Consider the following 27,371-nt stretch of genomic DNA (forward strand, 5'->3'; position numbering starts at 1 on the left):
ATGTTTTACAAAAGAAGTTGTACAGGATTTGTACTTTTTTAAAAATTCATAATTTTTTTCATTATTATTTCATGTCATTGTAAAAATTGACATTACGTTAAATTATATTAAAATGTTTAAAACGTGAAAAAAAAACAAACAAATAAGGCAATGATACGTTGGTCATGTTTGTATTATTAGCACACAATGAAATATTCTCTCTGTGTGGTGAAAAATAGCAAACAACAAAAATAGATCAAATAGATCTCAGCCGAAACCTCATCTCTTTGAGTCAAGCAATTGCACAGAGACTGTGAGATTTGGTGTGCATTTGGTAGTATCTGGTTGTAACATAGCAAATAGGTTGGGTCTAAATGCAAAAGAGCTTTATTTGAGGAGTCCAATGCACAAAATCCAGACAGACACGGGTCAAAACACAGGCAGGTGATTTCAGAAACATCCATAATTAAAAAAACAATAAGACAAGCAGGGGTCGAAACACAGGAACAAACAAGGGGAAAACCCACTGGGACTCAGGTTAGCAACACAGAGACAAAAAGGTCACACAAAGATGTATATATGTGGGTCTTAGGCCTATTCCACACAAACATGGGTCTTTTTGAATTAAAAATTACTTTTTTATTTTCATTTAAAATAAAAAAAATCCTGTCTGCACAGAATTTCCTTCATAAACGAAAATTCTCTCATCATTTTTTGCAACAACCAAACCTGCCAGCTAGAAGTCCTACTAGGTTTCATCCAAAACTGTATTAATAATAATAATAATAATAATAATAATAATAATAATAACAACAACAACAACAACAACAACAACAAGAAAAAGTAGAAGAAGTAGAAGAAGAAGAAGAAGTTTTGGCTACATCCGCCATTATGTAAACAAAGGAAATAAAACACACTCTTGACTCAATTGAATGTTACAAGCCAACAACTCAGTCTTCCCTGTGTACACAGTGACACTGAAAACAGAATTTCTGCATATCTTCGTCCTGGATGGAGCTTTGAAAAAGGACCATTTTTAGTGACCTACAACGCAAAAGACCAAAAGCAATGGTTTAAAAAAATACCCATGTGTGTGAAAACAAGGCCTTAAATGTCCATGAAATGAGGTGCAGGTGCTTGTAATGGAGGACAGTGGGTGAAGCCAGGGAGAGTCCAAGTAGAGTCTCTCCAGAGGGGGGAGACATCATGACACTGGTTCTCACCACATAGTATCTAGTTCTCAGTATCTGATAATCACCTCATTTGTATGTAGAAAAGCCATGCACTTTCAGAGGCTCTGTACAATTGTGAATCACCCTTAAGGGAAGATCTTCCATATACAAGAAACCATCCCTCTCTATCAAATCAAATCAAATCAACACAGAACTTACATGATCAGAATCAAGTCAGGATCTGGAGCTCTGTTTATTTCAGTGTGTTTGAAATGGTAATTCAGAGCGACTCTCCTAAATTCTGCAGTGAAACTGACAGTGACTGCTGAGCTTGACTGACCTAGGAAATAGTCTTTAACCTGTAGTACCACTGAGTGTCAGTTGTGGCATTTCAGCACACAAAGATCAGCAGGAACTGCAGAATCAAACTAGTGTTCTTTCATAGTAAAACACTCTAAAACATAAATAAGAAAATAAGGCATCATTATGTACCTGATCTCATGAACAAAAACGCAGCAAAGATTATTAGTAGTACTAGTAGCCCTTCTAACACATTAATCAGGGAGAATGGCAGAGGTGTGAGAGCAGAGATGAGTGAGTGGCTGTGGTTTAGCTTCTGTTCTAGTTCAGCTGTGAAGGAGGAGGAGGTGTGAGATGTTGGTGGGTCCAGTTTCTCATAGTCAGGTTTAGAAAATAATAAATAAAAAAAATAAATAAATGCACACACACACACACACACACACACACACACACACACACACAATGCAGCAGCTCAAAAAACAACTTAAGAACTTAAGTACTGAGCAGGGGTGGTGCTGGGGTCAGTGGACATTCCTGTTGCCTCTCATGCCAAACCAAATTATCAACAATTCTGATAACATGTATCATTTGTAAAGTTGAATCCAACAAATTCTCTTAAAGTTGTAAAACACTTTGCCACCATCCTTTATGACTAAATAGGTAACTATGAGTGTTACTGAATAAATGAATATACTTAGCTACAAATATTATTTACTGACCAAACTAAACACTCCTGAAAGTTCGCAGACTCTCTTTGGATAAGTTAAAAAAATAGAAGTTGATTTAAAATGTTAAAATGCATTGCTGCATATGCACAGAACTCTGTGCTTCCAACTCTGTGACATGCCGAGAGCCATATTACATGCTGTTACGAGCCGTCAAGGGTAGGCAGCAATATAAGTGTCTCCCCCAGCGTCCCATTACCAACCCGCAGGCACAATCCCACTCAAAACAGATATTTCTAGTCTCATGAGTTTTATTATGGATTGTGGAAGCTTAAGCTTCAGGAGTGGTCTCAGCCAAAAAGAACAAAGAAAAATATATCTCCCCAATCAACTAACTTACCTACACAAAATAAAAGAAACACATTCAAAAACATAACCTACCTCCCTCAACAAAAACAAAGAAAACAAGGCTACACCCCCTACAGCTTCCAATCTAGAAGTCTGAGTCTGTTAACAAAAGGCTTCACACAGTTCAACACATCACATTAGACTAGCAACTACACGGAGAACAGGCCCAACTACTCCGTGTTTGGAACTTCTTGGTCTGGCTGGTCAGGCGACAACATCAAGGGAAGGAGGAGGAGCCTTGAGGAAGCCGGTCACCAAGCTTATAAGCTCTTGCCGCGATCTCAGCACAGCCAATCCGCGCACGCCATCACACCTCCATCAGCAGCAACACCTGACAGTTCTGACAGACAGGAGAGCAAGGAGCTGAAGAGAGCGGAAGTTTACGCAAAAGAGAAAAAAATAAATTAAACATTTAAACAATACATCATTGGACATAGCACATGCTCACTGTTATAAATACCATGTGGTGAGCACCACATTTTTACTTAAAAAAAATACACCATGTCTTTTCAGAGGCTTCATAGACATGGTCAACCTATTGTGATGAGGGCAGAATATATTGAAATTACAGAGAATACAGAATACAGACTAGATGAAGAGAACCTCTTAACAGCAACCAGTGATGCACCACTGTCGAATTCTTCTGTTGGCAGAGTTTGAAAGGCATGGATTTCAATGATAACAGCTACATAGTCCAATGGAAAAGAATATTATGGCATTAATTGGTGTTTAGCTTTGTCAGCAGAGCTGGTGAAACAGAATTTCATTCATTTTGGAGCACTGTTGCTAGGTGTTATCATGAATGTTACTCTTTATTTTAACACATTTTCAATTTGGGAATTATCTTAATGGTCATGTTTATTTTGAAATTTATTGATCAAGTTGAGTTATTTACCTTTTTCGTCTTTCAGTTTGTCTGTAATGATAATGATAAATGATGACATGCATCATCTTTGCACAATGATTTAATCACAAATGAAAGTGCTGTACAGTCCTGTTTAATCTGACTGGTTTATCAAGCAACATTCTAGAAAAGCTAATTAAGCTAACTGACCAGCGCATAATGATCTGTTTTTATAGACTCAGTAGACTTAAATTGACTCAATAGACTTTAAAAAGCTCAGTTTTGCTTCCCTGAAGCAGTTACTAGTGAAAGCACCTTATATCTTCTTTTGGAGCTTACTTAGTTGGTTTCCGTGTCAGACAAGGGGGAGGTTTGAGTGATGGGGCTACCATTTGAGCTGAGCTAACAGGAAAGCTATCCAAAAAGCTAAAAGTGGAGATAAAGGTAGATCATTTTCCTCACAAATATACATGGCTAGATTTAAAGGTATTATTGTTATCTGGAAAAAACTCAATTACTACAAAACCATTACAATTTTACTTGAGGAAATGCAACTGATTAAACATACTTAGTTATCACCCACTTCAACATTTTTTTTTTAATTGACAATTGTGATTAGCCGTGCCTTCCTAGGCTTTTGACCTTATGACAAATTGAATCTTCATGTACTGACGAACACTCGAGCTGAAAACAGACTGTTTATGCGCGTCTCATTTCACACCAAGGTTAGCACTTGTTGAGTAAGAACCACCAAGAGATCAACGGGCAGTCAAGAGTCTATTTTCTCTCTTTGTTTACTTGTCATTTTTCTTCTTTATACGAAGATTTATTTCTGAGTTTACAGTGTTGTTTTCATTTCAGTGAAATTAATTCAAATCTTTTTAAAAGTGTTGGCTTCACTGTGTTCTACTAGAGTTAAACATCTCAGACACATATGTATTCTCTTACTCTTTCTCTCTCTTACTGTCTCTCTTTGTCTCTCTCAGGAAGTGATGAGTGTTGAACACAGAGCATTGTTCAGTCAGTCAGTCATTACGGGGACAGTATGGAGTTCAGGTCACTCTCTGTAATACTCTGTGAGTAAATGTTCTCTTTATGTCTTCAGCAGAGTGAGAGCTGCTATATGAAGGTACTAATATTTAATCTGAGTGTGTTAGTGATGAGGTTGTGTGTGATGAAGTGATTGTGTCTAGTTTAGTCAGCAGTCAGAGTGGAACACTACAGAACTTCTGTTCTCCTCTCTAAAAAAATGCTGGGTTGAAAACAACCCAACCTAGGTTATTTGGCAACCCAGCTCTGGGTAAAGATGGGACAGAACACAGGCTAGATTATTTTAACTCAACTGGTTGGTTTAAGTACTTTAACCATTGTGCTGTGTTGTTAAAATGACCCAAATGTGGAGACTTTTGTACACAATCCTGTGCTAACTTTACCATGGATGTTCGTTTGTTGTTTACCTGTTCAAATATTATATATATATATATATATAATATATATTATATATATATATATATATATACACACACACAGTTAATCTGTGGGAGTATATGCAACTAATGCAATCCTACATATTGCCAAGCTCAATAAATCCTGTACAACTAAATTCTATCAACTGTTTATAACACTTGAAAATCAGCTGAACACTTGATATTAACTGTAACTGAAAGAGAAGTATTATTTGTTATTTATTTTTACATAGTTTGTGAAGCACTCTGACAACTGAATCTGCCTCAGAGAACGGTGACACCAACCCTTCCACGCACACAGACACACACACACACACACACACACACACACACACACACGCACACACACACACACACAGACACACACACACACACACACACACACACACACACACACACACACATGCACACAGACACACACACACACACACACACACACGCGCACACACACACACACACACACACACTCACATCGTTTGAGCTCCGAAAGATTTAAACTTATTAATAACAAAGCCTTTGATAACATAAATAAATAAAGTCTGTTTAAAACATTGGAAATAAATAGTAGTAGTGAAAAGTGTGTATGGTAAATGGATGACTTTTCTAGCTCTGAGATATTGTCATTGTTGCTTGCTGACTAACTAAGTAGCACTAGCTAGCATCTGAATTCAATTTGACATGTGGCTCGTATTCCAGCCATGCAGGATCACAGTAATGAATTAAATTTGACAGTTTATTATCCTACAAAGTTCGCTAGGTAGTGAGAAAATAACTCAGCAACTGGTTCACACCATTAACCCAAATGCTGGGTAATGGAATAAGAAAGATAGAAATGAAATGACCCAGCAAAATTAGAGATCATTCTGTGATATGTGAATGTGAATGACTGATCTGGAGTAGATCACTGTGTACAATGAGTTTTGTGAGAAGACAGTAGAAAAATATGCTTGTGATTACTGAGTTTGATCATTCTGGCTAGGGGAGGTTTCTAAAATGCTCTGAATGTTTTGACCACAAACTGCTAAACATGTTTGTGATCAGTGATTCAGTGGTGAAACAGTGTTTTTTCAATTCTTTGATGTGCTGTAAAACGTTGCTTTGGCCTTGTGCACCAGAACACAGCTATCATTAAAAATTCAGCTTCAGATGAAACTTCATGTGAACCACAATGTCATTAACTTTTTTTTAACCATGGCCCCTTAGGGGTTCTGTACCAGAACACAGCTATCATGTTGTGAAAAATTTCAGCTTCAGATGAAACGTCATGTGAATCACATCACATTTTCACACTTTAAATACATTTATTTAAGCCTGTTTATGTACTGGAAAATATTAGGGGCTTTGTTTGAATTTGAGTCTCATTAAGTGAATAAATATCTTTAATGGTTAATTTATTGTTATTATGCATGGAATATTGTGCTGCTTGCACGCATTTACTTGAGGATAAGAATGAATTCATTGTTAACATCAATTGTTTGTTTCTCTTCCTGTTTTAGGGTTGATTTCACTTGTTCAAACTCGGCAGGCTCAAGGTGATTTACAAATAATAAACTGTTTATAGTGTGTGCATGTGAGCTAAAAATGTTAATCATGGGTTGTCAGACAGAATTTGCCTTCTGATCAGCAGTAGATGCATGTTTTCTTTTATCTTTTTTTATTTTTACCTCAGGGTATCAACCAAATTTGTCTGTGCAGCCTAACTGGTCACAGATATTCAGTGGAGAGATCGTCACACTCACATGTTCCATTCCAGGAGGGAGAGTAACTGACTGGACGTACTACTGGTACAGAGAGAACACTCAATTTCACCACTCAGTTGAAAACTATTACATCATAAGAGGCATCAGAGTGGATCAGAGTTCAAAATACTATTGTTATGGTTCTGGGAAACATAGACAAACAGAGACTTCTTGGAGTAACGCAGTGACTCTTACAGTAACAGGTACATGTCTGATCTTCCATTCTTGTAACATGCGAAATAAATCTGTAGAATATAATCAATAATAGTAACAGTAATCATTAAAAGATCTGAAATTCTTAGAGCAGGGTGTGTTCTGCTGGTTTACAGTAATATTTATGTGATGTAATTGTACAGAGAGACCAAAAGCTTCACTGATCCTGGTGCCTACTGGACAGATGTTTACTGGAGAGAATGTGACTCTTACATGTGACATACAAGGACACACAGAGACTGAGTGGAGCTACAGCTGGTATAAAGATGGTGACAGTAACCGTCCAGTTCATTCCTCTAAAGTGAAAAAAGAATATTCATTCAGTGTTGTAGAGTCTGACAGTGGTAAATACACCTGTAGAGGAGAGAGGAGGAGTGACTCTCAGAGATCAGAGATCAGTAATTCTGTTACACTGACTGTATCAGGTGAGTGTATTAATCAATTATTCACACCAATATTCATTAACTTCTCCATCACAACACTGCATTCAGTGTAAATATTTAAGCTATATAAGGTCCCACTGACTCAAGTAGCTGGAGAATTCACTGCTCTCCATCTCTTCTCACAGCTTTACCCAGAGCTACACTGACTGTAGAACCAGAGAGTCCTGTGTTCACTGGAGAGTCAGTCACTCTGAAGTGTGAGATAGAGTCTTACAGTAACTGGAGATATCAGTGGTATAAAGGCAGCAGTAGAACTGCAGTCTATCAGTCTCAGACAAAAACCTTCACCATCAGATCAGCAGCAGATCAGGATCAAGATCAGTACTGGTGTAGAGGAGAAAGAGATAACAGACCTTCATCATCACAGCATAGTAACAGAGTGAATCTCTGTGTTCAAGGTGAGTAATTACTGTTTTTAAGACTCTGAGAGCAGTGTGTGATTTTTACAATCTATTTTTCTCTGATAAAATTACTCACAAACAGTGATAGGATCTATGCAAGTATTAGGAATACATATTCAGATACGAGAAAGTGTGTCTGTTTACAGTCTAGGTACATTGTAAAGCAGTATTCAGAATACAGTATTTCATTTAATCTCAGTGTTACCGAGCTCTGCTAAAGCCTGAGTAGACTGATAAATTAATGTGATGAGTCAGTTATTAATGTAAGCGCTGCTAAACTTTTTTGAGGGATGACTGAACTGAACTATCTGCTCAGTCTTTGGTACTGAATTTAGAGGTTTATATTATGTTTAAAATGCTATATTTTTACTAGTTTTAAGTTATTTAGGGTGACATCAAGTACTAGATATTATTACTTACTTGAAGAAGCCCATTCAAAGATTTTTGCTAAATATTAGCATTTGAACTGTCTGCTTTATCTCCGACTGTAGAAGAAAAACCTAAACCTGAACTCACATCAAGCCATAAAGGAGCTGCACTGATAGGAAATCAGTGTTCTGTACGTGTGAGCTGGATCAGTCTGCTGGATGGAGGTTTTACTGGTTCAAACACACACAGAACCCTGAGAATGAGACCAAGACTGAAACACACTCCTACACCATCAGCTCAGTTAGTGTGTCTGATGGAGGACAGTACTGGTGCAGAGCTGGGAGAGGAACCCCAGTCTACTACACTCACTACAGTGATGGTCTCTGGATAAAGGTTACTGGTGAGTGAAACAGTTTGAGATAATATATATGTATATATGGCCTTAACAAATTCTCACAGAAATGTTTTGACATCTACTGAAAAATCTTCCCAGAAGATGTCAATACTAGAAAAATGGGGACGGACCCCCTTTTAATACCCTTGATTTCAGAAGAAACTCTGGATGAGCATTTGGCTGCAGACTTTCTCTCTTTTTTTCAGACGTTTTCAGGCACTCAGTAATCAAAGCTGACGTTGAAAGCCTTTCCATGTTAAAAGTGATGGTGCATTGTATCTATAGCAAGATAAATACACATCTAATTGATCATTTCTGTGTCTAAGGTGTTTCTCCTCCAGTCTCTTTGATGGTCAGTCCCAGCAGAACTCAACACTTTATTACTGACTCTCTCTCACTGAGCTGTGAGGGACAGAGTGACTCTACTGGATGGAGAGTGAGACGATACACACACAGTGAGAAGGTGTCAGATTGTTCATCAGGCTGGGGATCAGTTATAGGACCTACATGCAGCATCAGCTCCCACACTGGAGTGTACTGGTGTGAGTCTGAATCTGGAGAGAGCAGTAATGGTGTCAACATCACAGTGCACAGTGAGTGCCTAGTGTTTTTAATTATTAAGGGAAATGCTTGGATATGCAGAACTATGACTTTCCTACACAGAAAACTGTACAAGAAAGTAAATTTTTCGATTTATACTGGAAGGTATTTCTGTAAGTTATAGGATAATTTGAGCACAGCAACTGTACTGCACTGTTTGATTTTCTCAGATAGAATCAGATCTATTATGGCAGGTAAAAGGCACTGAATAATAGCATTACAAAATGTGAGTCACCACAATACCTGAGCTCATATTATGAGGTTACGTCTTGTGTTAAAGAAGATCATTCACAGCAATATCAGATATTGAGCTCATTCGGCGCACCATGGGGGCTTACTTCCACAGATTTTTTGAGGCACATTTTTATGTACTGCTTTCCAGATGGTGAACGGGGTGAAAGACACTAGTAAGAATCCAGAAGCAAAGAAGCCGAAAAGACCATCACCATTAGTTGCCCCCCACGCAGCACTGAAGCAACCCCAGTGTACATCATTATTTCAGCATTATTTTTTCAATAAATGCTACCAGACTTTTTACAATAAATGTGTTATAAATGAATGATCCTGGACAGCAGGACATCTAGCGACCCAACCGTTGCTGAAGGTCTAAGCAGATGTGACACCGAACATTCTGAGATTTATCAGCTATAATGTTATGGGACACTATTCTCCTCTCAGGACCGGTCTTTTACAGACTGTTTTGCATTTACTTAATGATTTAGATTCCATTTTACCTGCAAAAATGTTGTAACCGTTTCTCCTGATCTAGCTGCTGGAGGAAAAGAAAAGTTTATGATGATTATTTGAATATTTGATGGAATTTCATAGAATGCAAACTGAATATATCTACAGACTTTCAGAGTTTAGAAGGTCATGACATCACACTATTCCAGCATTACATCACAGTTCTCATATTCTTCATGGGTATGTGTTGTTATAGTGCTGTTTAGAATTGTTGTTGCATAAAATCTAGCTGGTTCTTGTTTGAAGACTACTTTATTGGCCATGGTGAACTTGAACCAACTTGTAACTCTCTACACTACATTTTTCGTTCATCAAGGTAAAAACTATGCAAATGTACCTCAAAGGTACAACCGTGGTTTTAAGGTCCAATTGTGTACCTTACATAAGTTTTTCCAGGTGAAAGTATATATTTTGTATCTTTACATACCTGATATTTTAAAACAGAACAATAAAAAAAGCCTGACGATGGGATGGGGTGTGTGGAGTCAACATAAATTAGAAAATATAATTTAAATGGATTATGGTACAATTATGTCCTTGACTAAGGTACAGAGATGTACCCTTGAGGGTACCCCAGTGACAAAAAGGGTACTGCCTCAGTGACAGTTTAGTACCTTTATTTCTGAGTGTATTGGTTTAGTCTTTGTCTAAAAGAAATAATTACTTTACTGTCGACTGACACTATAATTGTATTGAGCCTTTATGATATTGTTATTGACATTTGATATTGTTATTGGTATGTTATTTTGAGTTGTTTATATTTTACTGTATATATTTTCGCTTAAAGTATGAAGATATTCTAGCAACCCACTCCTGGTTGGCGCTGGCCTCTAAACGCTTGCGAGGCATGGTCATGCTGTTGGCCACAAAAAGAGGGTCACAGGAGGTGCGGGCCCTCTGGAAAAGGGAGTATTTGTGTTATTAATGTTGTTGTTTGTCAGTTAAAAGCATGTGTCGGGGAGTGGCCATGGTCTTACTCTACGCCATCACAATATTTTAATATACTTGGTAAACTTTGTAATGACTGAAAAAGGTAAACTTCGGCCAAATATTTTATATTTACTATATATATCACACAGGTGTGAGCGGCTCCTCTTCCTTGATTTGCACAGCACAGGGGCCTTTATAATGAGCTCTCTCTGGAGAGTAGAGAGAGAACGCTGGCCTCCTGGCCAAATGCATGCCAGAGAGAGTGAGACAGAGAAAAAGAAAGGACTCTTTACAGGCTGACACTAAGTAAGCCTTCGTTGAGTTAAGTTTTGGTTTTGTTTCACTCAACAAAGCACTTTGGTTCACTTGTGCTGGTGTTTGAGTGGGTGTCTCTGAGCTCTCGTTGGGTTTCCCAGCCAGTGTGTGTTTGCCCCCCATTCGGCCGCGCCACAATATATATACCTAAAAGTGACAAGAACCCAGCTACGCTGTACAAAAACCTAAACTCTAAATTGTAGAGAGAAGATGAATGGATATTCTTTACATGCAGAAGTAAAATAACTCACTTCATGTAAAAAGAGAAGGTGAGATTTACACTAAATTACATTTAGTGATGTACACAGTGTTGCAGAAATCACCAGTAAGAGGCTCTGTTAAATATTGAAATAAGTATTACCAGCCTGAGGGAGTTGTAGAAGTCAGAGGTATTTAGTACTGATTACCTGTTTAGATGTGTTGTTCGATGGACACAAGGAGGGTGTGACATCTGTCTGAAAATATGAGAAAGATTTAAGCATTCAGTGAGGTAAAATTAATGAGAGAAAAAACATAAACATTGTTTAACTTGTTACAATTGTCACCCCTAGAAAATGGAACAAAGTATGATTGATGATTGACATACAGCATACCGTCGTTTTTACTTCGTTTAACCTCCAACACCCTCTCAAACATTCAGCTCCAGTTTTCAGAGCTGAATCTAGAAACTTCTGAAAAGTTTATATGAGTATATGAGTTAATGTGTATGAGTTTTTTTAGGATTATTCGTGATGCTGTCAGCATTTTGGTGATAGGTGAGGAACACTTTTTAGGTGGAATTAAGGATTTAATGCGCATGAACTCTGCTTACCTTAAGCAAAAAATGTTGCTGAGCACACTATATAGTATTAGATAAATACAGTAACTACAGTTATCCAAATCTGACTGCAGTACAATCATTTACCAGCCTATTAACACTGAAGGTATAAATGCCAGAAAACACCAGCATATTAAATACTGGCCTTGATTGCTCCTGTGCACAACTAGCAAGCTGGTGCAGTTTTTCTGTGCAAACGACCCTTAGACAATGTCTCATTTAAGCTGCATGTTGTGTGCCACTTGTCTGGATACATACCACTGATAAGCATCAAGAATTTTCCCACTGAGTAGAGTGTGTAGCCTGTCCAGGGTATTTCCTGCCTTCTGTCCAATGAGTGCTGGGATAGGCTCTCTCTGTGACCCAGGAGGATGAGCAGCTTAGATAATGTGTGTGTGTGTGTGTGTGTGTGTGTGTGTGTAGTGTGTGTAAGTCACAAGCAGTGCTGGCCTGATTAAAGTACAGTCTCCACACAGCAAGGTCAGGTCAACATGATGTTACAAGTTAGCATCCCAAACGTTATGCGGATATTTGCTTTACTACTTTATGATTAGAAATATGGTTCAGACACCACAAAAGTGAATCGATTGTGTTCCTTAAATTTACCAGACTTTAGAGAATGTTACTACTAGCCCCCAGCTGATTCACATATTTGAGCAGATATATGTATCTTATATATATAAAAAAAAACTTTGCTGAAATATTTAAAAATATTTGACAAAAGTGTTGGCTGAGCCTTGCACTGTACTACATAGAGTGGAGTTCATCTCTCATTCTCTTCTTATTTTCTTGGTAAGTAATCATCCTACAATGAGGCTTTTAAGCTTTTAAGTTAATCATTTTGAAAATTCATCATACTGAACATATTCAGTGTTGGAGCAGATCTAGTTTTAGCAAGGACAGAGTCTCTGTGGTAAAACTGTGTAGTAAACTCTAATATGACAGTCAGATACAAAAATGCTAAAAACCAAAAGATGTGAAGGAACTCTGAGGATTTCTGTTTAATTACACACTTCCTAAAGATCTTGAAAGGAACATATGAAGCTACTCATCTTGAATGAAGTAAATTGTTGTTTAATATTAGTCTTCATTAGTGGTCATAATATTGATAATAGTATTTAACTCTTCATGCAGTACTGATGGATTCCACAATGTACAAACAAACAAACAAACAAAACCTCTTTAATTGTATAATATATAGACCATGCACCTGTTAGCTTTAAATTAGTCAGTTTACAAACCACATATTCAATTTAACACCGCACACAAAGAACTGACACAAAGTGGCTTATGTAGTCATGTCTTCAGCAAATTTATGAGAGCAAAATGTAAATTCCAGTTTTGTAGTTATTACAGTAGTTTCTACAGTAGATTTTATTTATCACAGAAAAACTAATTAAACCCAAATACAGTTTGATGAAGTGAATGTTATTTCTAACACAAAGAAAGAAACAGAAGGTTAGTGAGCAGTAGAGTGAACATTAGGAGCATTTGCTACTGATGCTGTAGAAGCACTTCCTGAATTTTCATTTATGACCTCAGAGTAGAGACAGAAAGAGAACTGATGATGTTCAGCATGGAGAGATCACTGCTACTGATTCTCATCATAGCATCAGGTATGAAAAATAAAAAGATATATTAAAGAGAAAAATTCTAATTTTATCCATGTTATCATAAGGACTGTTTATTTCTATTCCAGCTGGACTTGGTGACAGAATTGAACCTGATGAATTTAGTGTCATCATGAAGGAGGAACAGACAGTAAAACTGAGCTGCTCATATGATTCAAGCAGGGAAAATGTTGATCTTTACTGGTACAGACAGTATCCTAATAGAGCACTACAGTATTTACTGTATAAAGGTGCTCGGTCTAGGAGTCATTTAGGGCATTCACCTGATCCTCGATTTGAGTCTGTTACATCCAAATCCTCCACTAAGCTCACTGTTAAAAATCTAAATCTGGCAGATACAGCATTATACTACTGTGCTCTCTGGAAAGACACAGTGTTACAAAGTCTTTTAGAGGCCGTACAAAAACAGCATCACAACATCTGCTTTGAACTTTTAGAATTCAAACCACAACTGACATTACACAGGAACTGTCAATAAAGATAAGACTGTGTGGGAACACCTGCAAAGAATAATGAAAAGTAGTTAAACTGTATACAGAGTTGCCTTAGCTGTCAACATTCATTGGGCATTACAAATATTTTATTCTAAATGTTCTCTACATAAAGCTCACAATGATGCCCCATCTTGATCTCACTAGGGCTAAAATCTTTAGTAGACCAGTAGTAGTTGTAGCATTAGAAATGCCGCTCCACTCCATTTGTATCCCAGTAAAGAATGAACTAAAGGCAGACAGACAGAGAGCAGCTTGCATTGTTTGCTGCTTATGAGGTTTGTGATAAACTGTTTCACCAGGACACATTTTCTGAGGACTCTGTTTATACTTTTTGCGTGTTGTTTAGATAACGTATAGTCTCCATCAATAAAGCACTGCTTTACTGTTCATGTCAGATATCTTCTGTTTATATAGCGTAAAGTGTGGAACAGCAGAAACATCATCAGAAATGTTATTGTTTCACTTTTTGTGTCCTGGACAAACCGTATGTTCTTGACATTCTAAATAAAACTTGGTGGAATGAATAACAAGAAGAAGTCCTCTCTTTAGACCTCCACTTGAGTAAAACTAAAAAAGTATTTGCCTTCAAATGTACTTAAGTATCGAAAGTAAAAGTACTAAAAGATTAATTATGACTCTAAAGTCCTGTTACCATTTTTGTAACAAGACTCTTGCTTCATGAACTCATTTTAGGTGAAAATACTCCAGTGTCACTCTTGGTAAACCAATCTTTTAATAGAATGTCATTGATTAGTCTGTCACTGATGTCTATTAAAATTATTACTTAGTTACTTAGTTACAATTTTAAATTTAATAAAAACTTGCTTTAAACTCAGGTTCACAAATGAGTTTTCCTTTATTATATTGCATCTGTAGATAAAACTTCATACATAAACTAGCAAAAACAAATTTACTATAAAATGAAATAGTGTTTGTATAAATTCAGAAAAAAGACACGTGGCAGTCACAACTGCATATGTGTACATACTTCTATATTGTGGTCTATTTACACAAAGTTAGGTTAGTTCCATCATTTATGTTGGCATAGGCACTCCCAAAATTTTACGCTGCTGCACTGACGTTGAACTGTACGTTTGCACTGGTTAGGTATGTCCAAACCCCTGGTTTGCGTCCTTCACGCTTCTTTCGTTTTTACATGTTACGTTTTTATACACACATAAGCCAAAAGGAACGTCAGATTTCTCATAATGTAGTGGAGTAAAAAGTGAGATATTTGACTTTGAAATGTAGTGGAGTGAAAGTAAAAAGTCGCCCAAAATGGAAATACTTCAGTAAAGTACAGATACACGAAAAACTACTTAAGTACAGTAACATTATACATTATAATTAACAATATTACATTTACTTTGTTACTGTCCACCACTGACTATTACACACTATTGCAATATTCCAGAACAATATTTTTAACTTTTCTGCAGATCTGAATATTTGTTCACTTATTTCTAGTGTTGTTTTTAATTTAGCATTTACTCATTAATTATCTTGGTTTCTGCTTGTGGTTCTATTGATTCTTTGATCTTCCACAATGACAGAAAGTGCAGTGGAGCAGCTCCCCAGAGCAGGAGTTTCCTGTTGTAGTGTCTCATAACTGCACTCACTTCAGAGAGACTCACACTAACACACAGATCAGCATTAGAGCACTGAGAGCTTAAACACACTACTGACTCCATCTGATCATATTCACAATGAAGAGAAACCTCCTCATCATTTTCATCATCACATCAGGTACTTACTGTGCTTAAACCTTCAGCACAACTACATTTTAATACAACTATTATTATTAATTTTGCTCTACTTTTCTTTTAGGTGTGTTTGGTGCTGATCAAATTGGACCAGATGATCAGGAGACTGATGTTTCTGGAAAAGAGGGAGAAACTGTTAAACTGAAATGCTCTTATGAAACAAGTGGTGAATATGTTCTGCTCTACTGGTACAGACAGTATCCTAACAGAGCTCTACAGTATTTACTGCGTAAAGCTGCCCGAAAACAGGACTATGGTAGTGATACTGCAGAACACAGATTTGAGTCTACTACATCCTGGTCATCCACTGACCTCACTGTCAGAGAACTAAGACTGGCAGATACAGCTCTCTACTACTGTGCTCTTAGAGATGCAGCCCAGTGATACAAAGTCTCTGAGAAGCTTTACAAAAACTCACACACCTTCTGTTTGCTTTGAACACAAGAAGATAAAAGTAACATCCAAACCACAATGTATTATCTCTTATTACACTTTCTCTGAAATTGCTGAGGCTACATTTCTGAGGTGAGGTAAAAGAAAAAAAGTGCATGCACATGTGGCAGACAGAGGATGCAGTTTACTCTGGGTGCACTCCAGTCAGGGCCGCCGGAACCACGTTGATGAGCAGGCATTCGCCCCACCACTTTTCAAAGTACTGTGGCGATGCCGCACTAATTTCTGAGTTCAGGACGCAAACATAAAAACCTCCGCTTTCCCTAAACAGCATGAAGCGCTGATCAGCACATACAAGCAGAGCAATTTCATTTCAGCTGGTAGGCCCTTTCAGACCTGCCCTGGATGGTGCAAACCTCCCCAAATTTCTCTTTAGTTCGGTTTTGACATGCGAACACTCTGCCTGTGTTCAGGTCCACACCAAACAACGAACCCCCGCTAACTCATGAGAGAATTCACACCAGTGCACACTTTTTCCACTGCAGATTTTCGCTGTACTGTCTGCACAAACTGCTGCTTTAATATTTCACTCTTTATAAACGCACCTGTGAGTGCCTGTTTATTGATTAGAGGTTTTGCAGGGATGTAAGCACTCGTTCCTGCACTGCGAGCTACTGTAAATAATGGAAGACAAGCAATGAAATAATGATATGTATTGTGGAGCAAATTTTTCAGTTAAATTGAAACTGGTATACACATATAATTTAGTCCACTTTAGCCCTTGCAGTCCACCATCCGAAAAAGATAAGACAGAAATAGATTAAAGGAAAAATAAAAATACCACAAAATCAAACTGTGGTGCGGTCTTTAGAAAATGAGCTGGGTATGAAAACTGCCTGATGTTCTTCAGAGATGGTAGCTAACAAACATTGCTATCTGAGGCTACAGTTAATGAAGCAGCATCAAAACAAACACTAGCATTGTTCATGATCAAGTTCAGTCAAGTAAAAGTGTTGATACTTGCACAAAATAATTACACAAGTAAAAGTACAAAAACAACTTGAGTAGAAATATACTTTAGTACTGCCATGGAACTTCTTAGTATATCCAGCATTTATCAGCATAGGAACTGAAGATTGTGCAGCTCTGTTCTTCTCTTTTTGGGATTTTTTTGGTCTAAAACACAAAGCTCCAAAGTCAGACATGTAAACACTTACAAAGCAGTACAAGTATTGCCACCATCAAAACATACTGAAATTAAACAAAAAAATGGAATTAGTAACTAAATACGAAAGGCTAAAATGTAATGGAGTAAAAAGATTTCTTTTACTAACCTTAGTAGAAGTAATATGATCAACATTTTACTAAAGTACATGTACTTGAGTAAATGCAACTAGTTACTACGCACCTCTGAATAGATTTATTAAGAGGTGTCATTAGCATGACGTGAAAGACAATTCTAGTCAATGGCCCAATCACATTTTGTCACTCAGCCAGCTGTTTTTTTTTTTTGTTTGTTTTTTTTTACAATATGTTTTGCCCCACCACTTTTGAAGGTGCAGCGCCACACCTGCCAGGGGTGTCCAATCTGATCCACAAAGGGTCAGTGTGGCTGCAAGTTTTCATTCCACCAAAGCAGGAGCTCACACGATCAGTTGTTTGAAGACTGAGCAACTGATTAAACTAGTGGAATCAGGTGTGCGGTGGCTCATTTGGAATGAAAACCTGCAGCCACACCAGCCCATTGCAGTTGAGATTTCTTTAATCTTTGTTAATTTAACCACTAGGATAAATTAACATGAGCACAAACCCATACTCACCATGTTAGAGATGGAAAAGGGAGCAGAGTGTGAAACAAAAACAACAACTTATGGATAAATAACTGTTGTAAAAAGTAATAATAAAATTGAATAAAGCTATCAGATTATAGTGCTGTGTTATTCTCCTGATCTGCATTCCTCTGTTCTTATAACAGATCCACTGACAAAGGAGAGGAGTCTTTACATGCTTGCAAAGTAGGATCCAAATCTCTCCTCATTATCTGAACACTGGAACCACCATGATGTTTCTGTGCTCTCTGACTGTCTTTATGATCATGCTGTAGCTTTCTCCATTTTTTCCATGAATTTTTTAACCAAGTTTTTCTGTTTTTGATATGATGATGGCAATTCCTCTTTTATACAACATTAAATGTTGCCACAATGTTTTCCGTATTTATTTTTTTTTCCACAGGGAAATGTTTTTCACAAGCAAACAGCACCACTAGAGGACAAAACACAGGTTAATGCTCTTGAAAATGAGAAAGCTATTTTCTCCTGCAAGTGTGATGGCAGTGTGCAAACTCTGGTAACCTAGGTAACCTAAAGCACGCAACCCCTCCATTCAATTGACTAGATGCTGAAGTGGATGTAAATAAAAAAAGAGTGGATCTGTTGGTCTCCTCTGCTGCAGTATCAGACTCTGCACTCTACTACTGTGCTCTGCAGCCCACAGTGACAGAAAACCCAGCTACACTGTACAAAAAGTGTTTCATATGCCTCATGCACAGCGATGCTGTAGTCAGGAGAGGGAGCTGTTTGTATTTTTTCATTAAGGCATTCAGGGTCTTCTACCTCAGATTATAGTGTCAATCTGCTTTAGAAGACAAATTAGCATCTGACTACTGAGCTCACAGACACAGAAATCATAACAGTCACTGATTGAAACAATAAAAAAAAATCAGAAACCAGATTAATGTTGTTTTGATACATAAAATAATACTTAAACTATGCATGTGTAACACCATATGTACACACTTCTTCACAAGTTTACACAATTTATTTAGTTTACCTAGTTTGTGCGTAGATAGGTCATAAAACAAGAACTCTTATTAAGGTACGTCCTTGTTGCCACGAGCCAGCAGAACAGCCTCAATGCACCTTTACATAGATCCTTCAAGTCTCTGGAACTGTACTGAAGGGATGAAGCAACATTCTTGTGAAAGATATTGTCTCAGTGATGATGGAGGTGTAGAGCGCTGTCTAAAGTGTCTGTCCAAAATCCCCTAAGTGTTCAACTGGCTCGAGGTCTGGTGACTGAGCAGGCCATATCCTATAATTTATATAATTTTTATATTCAAATCATCCAAGGACCACTTATGCCTTGTGAATGGGTGCCATTCAAGAAGAGACCATTCACATCATGAAAGAAATGTTTCATCATAGGATAAAAGTGATTGGTCAGAACAACATTGGATTGACTTGCAGCGAACCTTTCCCAACCATGCCAAAAATGTTCCACACAGCATAGCAGAAAACCCAAATCCCCTTCACTGTAGGGGTCAAGCATTTAGGCCTGTGGTGTACGCTACAAGTGCACTCACCAGCTCGTCAAGAATATGGTGAGGGATGATTCTTTTCACCGTATCACTTTTTTCCAGCGCCTGTGTTTTTTGTACCACTGAACTCTCTGCATTTGTCTTGGTGGGGTTTATACATTGCAAGTCACCTGAGAAACAGCTGCACTTCTGTTTTTCCTTACACATCACACTAATGTACAAGCTCACTGATGCTCAGTATGGTACACTTTATAAAACAAACCATCATTGTTGTTACAGCTAGTACACTATTAGAGTAAAGCAGAACACATCTGTTTCCATGATCAGTGTGTGTTATTCGTCCTCTGGTCCTTCATCAGTGGACCACTGTTGGCTGTATGTTTTTGGTTGGTGGAATATTCTTAACCCAGTAGTGACACTGAGTGGTGTAGAATTCCCAGCAATACCACTGTGCCTGAATACAGTCGTACCCTCACCACACACACTGTGTTACAGCTTTGCTGAGAATAGTCCACCATCTAAACATTATCTGGTGATGGATATGGGGTGGTCTTTTTACATTGATGAACAGAGAGGGGGTGGGGTAATTTCACAGTAACAGGTGGGTTACAGTCAGTACCTATAAACCTACAATGACTGATTAAACTTTCATGATTGTAAACTCTATTGACACTAGCAATTAAAAAGGACAACAAAGTGAGATAAAAAAAAACACAACAGAAATGATCCACAGATAACTTACAACAATAAAAATGTTTTTCTGATCTGCATTCCTCTGTTCTTCTAACAGATCCACTGACAAATGTAGGAGGAGTCTACATGCTTGAACAGTAGCACCAAATCTCTCCTCATTGTCTGAACACTGGAACCACCATGATGTTTCTGTGCTCTCTGACTGTCTTTATGATCATGCTAAGTAAGTGTAGATGACTTCCTGCTAATTTTTAAATTAAGTTTTTCTATTGTTGTTTTTACAGTGATTTGTATGTGAGTGATGTGTTGTGTGGCAATTCATTTCTTTTACAATGCTGAATGTTTATTAATTTTTTTTCCCTTATTCTTATTAATTTATTTTTCTACAGGGAACTGTGTTTCACAGTCAATAGCACCACTAAAGGATAAAATGCAGGTTCATGCTCTTGAAGATAAGACAGCTAATCTCTCCTGCATGTATGAGAAAGCAAGCTATCTGTATTGGTATCGTCAGTATCCTGGATCCAGACCAGAGTATTTACTGATGATCCTCCCATCAACAAAAACTATAACTCGAGCGAGTTCTCTGCTCCAACGACTGAGTGCTACAGTGGATGAAAACAGAGTGGATCTGTTGATCTCCTCTGCTGCAGTATCAGACTCTGCATTCTACTACTGTGCCCTGCAGCCCACAGTGACAGGAAACCCACCTACACTATACAAAAACTGATTCATAAAACTGACTCATGAAGAACAATTCTGTTGTCAAGAGGGGGAGCTATTTGTCTTGTTTCATTTAGACTTTCAGCTTTTTAAACCTCCTGGTTAGAATGCTAGATTGCTTTGGAAGACAAATCATTATCATGTAGGCTACAATAAGCTGATGCTGCTTTTCTAAGCATTACACACATTTATCATATTAGTGTTTAATCAGCAGATACACAGAAAAACGTTCCTGGAACCATATGAAATAATAATGTTCTACTATTTTGATACAAACAGATTCGCATTTTACAATGTATGAGGAGATCTGCTGAACCTTTTCCTTTTTTCCTAATTTTAAGTACTTATTATAATTCTGATTCAGATTCTGGTGAATATACTGATTCAGAAATCAGAAATCACAGCACAACAACAGTTTTGGTCTATATTAGCAGAATAGTTTAAATGTGCCATTTTGGTCTCATGATTGGTGAAATAAAGTGAGTGTGATTCTGGCTTTTTGATCATCGTCAGCACAATAGGCAGTTTTTTGTAGCATTTATTAATTGTTGTTTTGCGAACACTGGGCAATAGAGTTAAAGGGAAACTATTGATTTTTTGAATTACATAATTAAATTGTTAAGTGGTAAACAAAGCTATTCAGAGTGGTTTGGTGTGAAATGCTTCATTCTAGAGAATCTTCCCTGTTCAGATTTCTATACAGTGGTGGTGATAGGAACCAAGAGCCATGATGATTACAGTATACAAAAACAGCCTTTTTCATTTTTTATTTACTCTACAAAAACGCTGGTGAACCTACACCTGAGTTTTTATATGCGATGTTGGTGATGGTAAAATAGTCATAAATCTGAAAAAAACTGTTTTGCTCACAATACCCTACATGCTTCCCTCCACCATGAATGGATTAAAACAAATGTATTTAAATACATTTTAGGCCAAAACTTCATCACACAACTATCATAAAACAATGTTACATGGAATTTACATGTAGACAGGAATCGTATCTGTGTAATGCACTCTCCCAACACACTGATGTGCCGACAGAGATATTACATGCCCTGCAAGAGCTTTGTAGGCTTGTGACGGAGTACGATGAATGGCAGAAATACGCAAGTTGACACAGCACCTGGAGATACAGGGTGTCCCAGTTAGACACTGGGAGAGAGAGCTTGGAAGAGCTCTTGGAAAGTGACCTGCCTGTGTCCTGAATCTCAAAGATGCTGGGTATCTAAACAAGTACAGTGTTTTGATGGATGCAGGAGCTTGGCCCTTCTGCTAGACGAAATAGCAGTATGAATGATGAGGAGCTGGACAGTGTTATACAGAATATAAAACTGAAATGCCAACTACTGGCTACTGCATGGTGAAGGGGAGGTTGCGATCCATTGGGATCCAGACTTACTGGATTAGGCTGCATCCTATGCAGGACATATTTTGTGAGAGCACCCCTTTCACTTTGGCATGTGGACATAAAACACAAACTAATGAAGATAGTGCTTTTAACTGAGAGTAACAAGATAAACGTAAGTAGGCTGTCAGTAAGTAATTACATTCATTTACTGGACCCCCAAAAAATGCTCACTAGGTATAACATTATTCTGTTTGGCGCAGTGGATGGGTTTCCTGGGCAAAGGGAAAAAAAAAAATAAAAAAAATAAAAAAAACTTAAACAAATACAAATATATTATCTAAACCTTGTCATTTCTGTCTGAACTGCAGGTGTAAGGGCCTGCTGCCCTGGCATCACGTGGGTATAAAGCCTAGACACTAAACCTGCCATTATCCTCCCTGGAACTTTGTTCAGCAATGACTGCAGCCCCTTGTTTCTCACACAATGTAAGTAGAGACACTAGGTATCTTGCAGAGCACAACACTTCAGCATAGCTACCCTGTGAAGAAAAAATGTGCACCAGAAATTTAACGATAAATGATAAACCAAACCTTAAATCAAATATCACAGAATTCAGTAAATATATGCCTATGCAAATATGCCACATGTAGTCATAGATAATATTCCTAAGTTTTCAGGCACTGGCTAAAGAAGAAATCCTGCTTTATGAAATACCCCCTGATGTTTATATGCAATCTCTCTTTATTCTGGGAGGATATATTGGTCAATAGAGCTGATGGTAATTAGTAATTAAACTATAGACACAGTCCCATATAAATTCCATTATTGGTCACATACAACTTTTTAAAGTTGTATAAAGTACAAAATAATAACATTTATTGGTGTTTAACATCGTTATTATATCAATGGCAAAAAGTCAATTTCTGTCTCTGGCTCATGCATGTTAAGGGGCCTGTATTTAGACAATGGACAAAGATATCTTTTCTTTATGACATGGAGTATGTTGTTTCTGCACAGTCAGTCTAAAATTGGCCACATTCTGATTTTTATTTTATGAAATATAAGGGATAATGCAGGCATTCTCCGTTTAAATCAGGCCTAAATTTGCCAATTTTCTGGTTTTGGGAGCATCCAAATATTAATGAATTACACACATTTTGCAGTGAAATATTTTTATACAATCATCTATTTCACGAACTAGAGATATCAACATTATATGAAAACATGCTTGTGCTTTGTTCTTTCTCGGGCCAACGTATCTCAAAAACTAGGGCCTTTTTGGGAATTTGTTCCTCTACTAAAAGTGTAAGAACAGCGTTTTCCACCTCACCTCAAAGAAACACTCAGAGATGAGACTAGTGTCATCATCACACTGAAATTAATAGGTAGTGAGAGGTGTCACACACTAACTTTAGCCAGACATGTAGAGAAGTAATTACTGAGACTGCAAATAAGCTTTTAAATATCTATATATATATAATCCTTACCTTTCATCCAATGCTGATAAAAGGAGTTTTTTTTGCCCACAAATCATTTAAATCTATGATTCCTCTTTTTCACAATGACAGATTCTTGGTCATTTAATGGACTGGAGCTGGAAGAGCACGTCTCCTGGCTGGAGATGCTAAGAATCTCCAGTGTGTCTTTGACCATTGCACTGCCAGCCTTGCTCGAGGGGGTGAGTGACGCACCAGGAGACTTGATGTCATGTGCAGAGATGTCATCAATCCTCTCAGATTCAGCTTGCTCAGAATTCATGAGCAATGCCAGAGGATTGTCTGTTTCTCCAGAGGTTGTGTATGTCAAACTCAAAGACTTGTCTGAGGTGCTCTCCTGGACTTCAAAACTTGTACTTGTTCCTTGCATGTCTTGGTCAAGAACTGTGAGTGAAGTTGATAGATCATTTGAGGATCCTGGTTTGAGAATCAACAAGTGAAGGTACATAATTTTCATGAATTTGTCCACAAAACGTTGACCTGCACTGAAGGAACCTGGATAAGATCCCTCAGTACATTGTTCCTTACCCATGGTGTTCCTAGAACTGAGTCTGAGGAGCACTTCCAAACATGTGATGCTTTTCTTTTAGAAAATTGAATATTTTAATTTCATAGCCATGCAAATTTCTTTTCTTTGTCTTTGTAAATTTGGCTATATGCTGTTGTTGTAGTAAAATAAGTGAAATCAAAATTTTGTGTGAAGTAATTGTCATTCCTGGGTTAGTAGTAATGTATGACATGGACACGTATGTCATTTTTAGTGGGCTAATAAAGATGGAAAATCATATTAAGCTGTGTAATTTTATGTGAAGTATGTAATTAGTTAATTCAGTTAATAAGTAATGCAGTTTCACACCATCTGCAAGTCACTTGTAACCATTTGCCTTAAAGCATCAGAAACTGAATTGACTTTTACAAGTAATATAATCTTGGTTATAGTTTTTCAGACAATAAATTTATAATAGTTTTACTGTAGACAAAATAATTTTTACTGTCATTTAACATTAGGAAGATATTTCAGTTATTACTGTAATGTAACATTTACCGTACTCTTTAGCTTCAAAAACATGGTTAATTTTATTGTAGATATACTGAATCATACCCATTTTTAGTTCTGGAAAATTATAGCAAAATAATTTACAAGAGGTTGTACAACTTATTGTTCATTAGTGACAGATAAACTACATTAAGCGTTATTTAGAAACATTTGTATATTTTCAGTTTCTGATAAATGAATAATTTGTTCGCAGCTATTAAGGGTCAGCTAATGTTGTATTAAAGAAATCTATTATAAAGTGTTAACCATTATTAAATCACAGGAATGTTATGTTAGTATCGTTAGCTATGATCAAGCTAATAAAACTGCACTGATGATCTACAAGAAACCAACCAGGCAAGAATGAGGAGCTGTAGGTTTGGATCTAAACCATCTCAAAGTCTATAAATATTAAAAGTTATAATGTAAAAGATTAGAGCTGTGAGTAATATTACCTGGACTGTGCATTAGAAACTGACAAAATGGCACACAGTGAGGAAATGATGTTCTGTTCTGTTTCAGTTTGTAATAACATATATGTTGCATCTTGTACAGCAAGATCATTTCTTTACATGTATACTGCTTTCCTTTGGAGGAGACTATTGATTAGACAGCAGCCCAATCTTAGTACAAGTTATATGTGTGGTTCAAGTTGAGGAAAAAACAGGCCAACCCATAATCCTGACTTCTCTGAAGCTTTTTACTGAAGCAGGTGGTTGAATGCTCTGAAGCATATGATGGAGCTTCTGTAAACATCACTAGGTTCTGAGTTCATAGCCATTAGTTAATTTAAAATCCAATATGCTGTGTTAGACAGTTTAAATAACTATAACTTGTTGATGTCAGTATTTTGTGGATCTGACTGTAGCAAGAGTTTCTCTTCATACTAAAGTTGTAATTACAGAATCTTCCAGTAGAGGGCAGATTTATTCTAAATATTGTTGAAGAACTGACAGATAATGTCATGTCACTGTTTCAGGGGGACTGAAGTAACACGAAGCACAATTTCATAAAGTACAGCAAAAACTGAGCTATAAGAGACGCTGTTCAGACATGGCAAGTCTTGGTGGTTGGTGGCTTCTTTTTCTCATGTTAGGTAAGATGCATAAAATTAATGAAGAGCTTTTTTAATCAGAACATATCACATCTTCAAACATGCAGAAGAGGAAATGTTCGATTTAGTGAACTTTTTCTGGTAAAATTTTACACCAAAATCTTACCTGTAAGTTTATGATTGTTGTTTTCAGCAGGTTACACGTCTGGTGAGGGAATAGAACCAAGTTCTTCCACTGTCAGTGTTCTACAGGGAGACTCTGTTACTCTGTCCTGCAGTTACACTGGATCTACTACAATTGATGATCTGCTGTGGTATCGTCAGTATTCCAGATCCAGACCTGAGTTCCTGATCTTGGTCACTGAAGCTAACATTATACAAAAAGCTGACCCTCCAGTTGTTGGAGTGTCTGCAGAAGTAAATGAAAAGAAAACTCATGTGGATCTGTTGATCTTCTCTGCTGCAGTATCAGACTCTGCACTCTACTACTGTGCTCTGAGGCCCACAGTGACAGGAAACCCAGCTACACTGTACAAAAACTCTTTGGCAGTTAGAAGAACATTTATAAATGTTTCTGCTTTATTCATCCCTTAGCTTGTTACATTTGTGGTTATTGGCAGGCATTTTAACCATTTCTTACTATCATAATCCTGTTTACTCCACCAACATCACACATGAAGCACACTGACGAGGGCACTTTGGCTACGTTCGCATTACCAGGCTGAAGTGCCACAAATCCGATTTTTTGCCCTAATGTGACTCAGAGCTGGTGTTTTCAGGGCTGTGTTGACACGCGAATCCGATCTTTTCCAATCCGACCTGAGCCACTTTCATATGTGGTCCTAGATCAGATACGTATCTGATTCATGGTCATGTAACCTTAATGTGAACGCTCAGATCAGAATTCATGTGCTTTTTTCCCACTGCATGTGCGCCATCATTCAGCATTACCATGGCAGCAGCACCAAACAGACGTTAAAGCCTGTAAACAGTGGAAAAGCAACACATCTCACCTTTTCCACCTTCGTCTCGCTCTAATTGTGAACAGCTGAGAGCTGATCAGAGTTCATTCTTTTCGCAGCGAAGGCTCATTCTAACCGTTAGTCTGTTTGCAGTACAAAAATCCTCTTTGTTCCACATGTTTGTCATGGGAGCCTTCGGGATCTCTGTTCTGGTTCTGCTCCCTTATTATCCCCCACAACTGTTTGTTGTTGTTTTTCATGTAACTCTTACCATTGTTCAAAGTGTGCCTTGATAGTTCTTCAGTTTTTTTAACTGTCAGCCCACCTGATCCAGCTCATTAACAAACTCTCACTGAGTTAAAGTGCATGTGATAGAGCAGGAAAAACACTAAAATGTGCAGGACAGATGTGCTTCAGGATCAGGATTGGGGAAAATGTTTTGATAAGAACTTGCTGATTTTTTGGGAAAACAAACAAACAAATAAATAATGTGAAAAAGCTTTTATTTGAAGAGCTGTTTAGGAGCTGAAAGAGTCAACTCTTCTTAGTGAGCTGAGCCGGCTGATCTGACTCTCTAAAAAGAGCTGGAATGTCCATTCATTACAACATCATACAATCACTAGAAATACATTCAACTACCCTGTACATAATTTAAACCAC

At 37.5% G+C, this 27,371-nt stretch overlaps 1 pseudogene; it reads left to right on the forward strand.

The window, feature by feature from the left end:
* LOC118825364 overlaps positions 1-27,371 on the forward strand; it is a 67,454-nt pseudogene that overhangs the window by 8,261 nt on the left and 31,822 nt on the right.

The sequence above is a fragment of the Colossoma macropomum genome, unplaced genomic scaffold (assembly GCF_904425465.1).
Source record: "Colossoma macropomum unplaced genomic scaffold, Colossoma_macropomum, whole genome shotgun sequence".
NCBI lineage: Eukaryota > Metazoa > Chordata > Actinopteri > Characiformes > Serrasalmidae > Colossoma > Colossoma macropomum.